Source organism: Grammomys surdaster, unplaced genomic scaffold (genome assembly GCF_004785775.1).
Source record: "Grammomys surdaster isolate TR1022 unplaced genomic scaffold, NIH_TR_1.0 125963, whole genome shotgun sequence".
NCBI classification, from domain to species: domain Eukaryota; kingdom Metazoa; phylum Chordata; class Mammalia; order Rodentia; family Muridae; genus Grammomys; species Grammomys surdaster.
The window spans coordinates 1-5,156 of NW_021620781.1; the positions used below are offsets into that span (position 1 = coordinate 1).

The window sequence follows — 5,156 nt, forward strand, 5'->3', positions numbered from 1 at the left end:
TGGTCATTGATAATTTGGTCAAGAATTAACACTTATGGCTTGAATATGAAATAATCTCCAGAGTTCATGGATTTGAACACTAGATCCCAAGCTGGCCTCACTGTTATACAGTCATGCAACCTTTCAGAAATGGAGCCTCCGTTGAGGATTGGTTTGTTTGTAATGACTCAAGGTTTAAATCTGTTGTAAGTTTCTATTTGATCTCTGAATCTTGACATCAGACCAATTATCAAGCTAGATTCCCAGTGCTGTCCCCATATCTTCCCTACCATAATGGAGTATTTTCCCTCAAGCTATCAGCTAGAGTATACCTTTCATTCCTCACTTCACTTGTTATCAGTTACTGTCAGAGGACAGAAACTCAAACAACTTTCTCATGTTCCCTTGTAGGACAGAAGTATATTTTTATGTCACTAACGTTTTGTACAACAAAGTGTATATCACTATACATTTTTAATCTAGATGTCAGGATTCACAGAAAACCATTCATATAGGTAATCACCCAAGTCAATGCTAGGTACCAGCGTATACCCAACTCTTTAGATTAGTTTCTATGGAAGTGTAATTACAGACTGTGAACTGCCATGTGAGTGCTAGGAATGAAACTGGCTCTAACAGAGCTCAGCATGATCTCTCCACCCTCCCCAACCCACTTTCACTAAAATAAAATAGAATGCCATACACCCAAGATTTCTAAGGACCAGCTTTGAGGAAAGCTGCAGACAGGTAAAGGAGTTGGCCTAAAAGAAACTGTGAGTGCTTCAGGTGACATAGCTGGAAGAGCGGGAATGCCGAAGTCTTTTGGAATCCAGTCAATTTCATCATAAATTCAAGTAGCTTAACCAGGAGCTACAAGATTTGAGGGTTTTCCTGCTCGTGTTGCTTTGGTCTGTTCATCCTTTGCTATGCTCTGATTCTTTGTGGAACAGTATAATTTTTTCTGTAACATTGTTTATTAGAAACATAATAGTCTCACTTAAGAATATTGTAGAGCATGGTCAAATTAAAAGTAGTTTTCACTATCTAAGAGTTGCAGAAAATGTGGTGGTTAAAGGTGAATGGCTCCTATAAGGACATATGTTTGAATACTTATTTTCTAGTTTGGGGAACAGTTTTAGAATGAGCACAGCTGTGGCCTTTTGAACTAGGTGTGTCATTTGGATACAGTTTGAGTCTTTAAAAGCTTCTGACTACGCCTGTGCTTGGTATCTCTTAGTCTAAGGTCCAAAATATGAGCTCTCAGCTATTCCTGCTGCCATGTTTGTATGTTACCATTATTGACTTTAAGCCTTTGGAACCTTCAGTCCAATTTGCTGCCTTCAATTTTAACTTGCTTTGGCCATGGTGTGTTTCATGACTGCAATATAAAAGTAACTACCCAGAATAGTTCTGTTGAAGATAAGCACATAGCAATCTCCCACTCCAACTATATATACCAGGGAGAAATTTTTTTTGAAACTTTAGCTCTCAAACAGTTAGGATCAGTCCATAGTCTTTGGGATTGGAAGTGATCTCAAAATTTACAATCCTAGACGTTTCTAAAGAAGGAGCCCTGTTAAGAACATTTTCTTTACTTTTAATCAGAACAATATCAAATAACTTTACAGATCTCCACTCTATAGAAGATGGTCATGCTAGGAATGAAGGGCCAAAGGCATAGGATTAAATATATACTGCTGTTTATTACAGATTAGGTCTGAGCTAAATATTATATATTCTTAGTGAATCACAGTCAGCTGGGGTGACCCTGTCTCAAACAAAGAAAAAAATCAAAATTATATTTGTTAAGGGCAAGCTGACTCCATTATTTTTTCATAATTAAATCTAATGTTAAAATTTGACTTATTTCTATATTGTTCCCTATGGTGTTTTCTCTAATTATGTCCCAAGTTAAAGGTCACTTGTTTTCTTGACTTGTTCTTCCTCTGTAGTCTTCAGGTTTACACATCATAAATTGTTTCCCCTGTTCATGGTCTGTTCTGAGAACTGGCTGGAGGGTAACTGAATTACAAAGAGCAGAACACTCCACTTTAGTTATCACTTGCCACGTACCTCAGCCTTGAGCTTGAATATAAAAATACTCCCCGAATTTTAATCACATCTCTCTCTTACTTGAGAAGAGACTGCAAGACTTGCCCAGCCATAAAATAAATTTTTACCTCATGACATTTTGGTGGTTCCTTCCGGATACTTGACACTGTAATATTCACTCTTTTTTAAGGTCCATTGGAGATGGGTTGTACTATGGGTGAGAATACTGGTCACCAAGTTAATATTGTAAAAAAAAAAAATGTATTTCTGGTCTAATCTGCAGAAGCCATTTATGGGGGCAAAATCCCCTGACAAACAGAATGGTTAGGTTATCTGTTCTCTGCAGGATGTCTTAGGTTATATATATACCTTGACTGTGCTACTGTAAACTGATGGGGGTTGCCATAGGATGTTTGCTCAAGTGGACTTTGTGATTTTCTTCCTAGAATTGGCCATTGGTCTCACACAAAATGGAGTTTCTTTAAAAACTGAGTTGATACGCTTTATAGTGTAAGTTCTCCCTCTCTCTCTTCTCTCTCTCTCTCTCTCTCTCTCTCTCTCTCTCTCTCTCTCTCTCTCACACACACACACACACACACATATACATACAAAGAATTTTAGATATTACTTTATTAGTGTAAGTGTCTTTGTACCCTACTTATGCCTGTTGACCAGGAACACCAGGAGATGATTTCAGAATCTCTGGAATTTGAGTTACAGATAACAATGAACTGCCCTATGAGAATGATACCTGTGTGCTCTGAAAGAAATTCAGTGCTCTTAGCCCCTGAGGGGTTTTTCACTCCCAAGTTTTCTATTTCTATTTCTTTTTTTAAAAATATTTTTCATTGAAAATAGTTTTTTTTCTGTAGAATAGATTCTGATTCCTCTCAGATCCCCCTACCTTCCCAAATCTGCATCTTTTCTTGTTCTCTTTCATTAAAACATTAAATTAAACATTACATCTCATTAAAACAAATAGGCATTTAAAAATGATAAAATAAAAACAAGCAAACCTGAATAGAGCAAAACAATCAAGTGAACTCAAAAACGAAGAGCCATTAGTGAGAAAAAAATAAACAAACAAACACCCTCTAAAATTACCATTGAGTTAAGTAATATTTTGTTGGCCATCTACTGCTGGGCATGGGGCTTGGCTTTAATAGTTCTTTGTATACCCAGTGAGACTCGGTTGTAGAAAACTAAATTTTCATTTTCTTTTTTTAAATGTTAATTTGGAGGCTTTATATGTTTTGTAATGCTCAATAACAAGATGCCCATACAATCAGAAGTGTAACCCAATACTGAACCAAGATATACCAACTATCTATGTCTGGCGGAGACACATGAACATCCACCTCCATGTCTCTCTCTCTCTCTCTCTTACTCTCTCTCTCTCTCTCTCTCTTTCTCTCTCTCTCTCTCTCTCTCACATCTCCTAGTTCCTCCTCTCCTTCTCCTCCTCCTCTCTTTACTCCTCTTCTTTCTCTACTTACTCCTCCCACCTTAGCTCCTCCTACATATCACCCTTCCTGTTAAAATAAAAAAAAAAAACTTTTCTCTCAAAATACAATTAGAGCATAACTATACCAATTTGTATCAGTAAGGTACAATATAGACCTAATTCCCAGTCCATCATTTTGTTGACTAAACAGAACCCCTGTCGTCTCTCCTAACTAAAAGACTTAGTTCTGAACCTGGCATTTTTCTTGACTTTAGAATGAATGTCAGCTGAAAACCATCCTCTCAAATCTTTTCTCTCAAAGTAAGTAGCCAAGATTGCCTATGAGACTATAAGTCCTCAACCCCGTCAGAAATCCAGAATGACTGAATTAACTGAAATTATGGGAAGCACAAAGCATCGTTTCCAAAATGTAGCCAATTTATAGAGACCACTGAACACCTGGACAGTCCCTATACTACAAAACGTTGGAGCATCCGGTCTTCAGCCTTCTGGCCCAGGATCATCTGACAGATCTAGTAATGCAGAATTATTAAGGGCTGATTACTCTGTCTTGGCAGATATAATCAGTCAACTATTCCGCAAGTGTGTCCTTCTCTGGACAGTAATTTGTCTGTAGATGAAAAGAGGCAATTCTTACCTAGTGGCTGTCTCACCACAACTGCAGTAACTCCAAAGATGCTCAATTTCTTCTTAGAACCTAAGACAGGGAAGCTGTCAGGGGCAGATAGGTCTCTAATCAAAATGAACATTAATACAGAAATGCTTGTAACGTCAATTCTGTGGACTTCTGACGTTTTGAAAACCAACTATCAGATGTGCGCCGGGAACCAAGATGTCGAGGTCCAAGTATAAGCCTGCTCCCTTGGCCACTTTCCCCAGTACCCTCGACCCTGCCGAGTATGACGTGTCTCTGGAGACCCGAAAGGCACAGGTCTAGCGCTTGAGCATCAGGGCCCGGTTTAAACGGGAGTATCTGCTTCAATACTACGACCCCAAATGCCAATCGCACATAGAGGATCCTGCCTTGATTCGTTGGACCGATGCAAGATCAGCAAATATTTATCCTAATTTCAGACCCACTCCCAAGAACTCACTTTTAGGAGCCCTGGTGGCGTTTGGGCCCCTCATCTTCTGGTATTATGTTTTCAAAACAGACAGGGACAGAAAGGAAAGACTTATCCAGGAAGGAAAATTGGACAGAAAATTCAACATCTCCTACTAAGTTTGGCAAGGATGACTCTATCCTTGCATAAATAAATCTCCTGTTAATTAATCACTGAAGAAAAAAAAAAAGAAAACCAACTATCCATGTAAGGCAATCTGGACTGCTGTCTGTTAACTCCTCTCAGCTATTTCTAAAGAAAATATAGAAAACACCCTAACAATAAACTCAGTGCCATGAATTTGCTATAGGCCCTTAACTCACAGGCTAACCATCTTGAATCAGTAAAAAGAGATAAAGAAGGACTGGGTCTAAGCCTTGTATTCCTAAATGTGTTATATAGGCACAATGCCTATGAGAGTAACAATATTAATCTCACATCTATATCAATAAGAAACTCGGACCAATGAAAACCTTAAATTTGAAATCAAAGTAAATTTTGTACCATTTAAGAAATTATAACTTCAGCTTAATAACAATTATACAGATTTCTACCAA

General features: G+C 38.0%; 1 pseudogene; it reads left to right on the top strand.

Moving 5' to 3' along the window:
* The first annotated feature begins 4,328 nt into the window (after window positions 1-4,328).
* Window positions 4,329-4,718, top strand: LOC114609454 (annotated as a pseudogene).
* The last annotated feature ends 438 nt before the right edge of the window (window positions 4,719-5,156 follow it).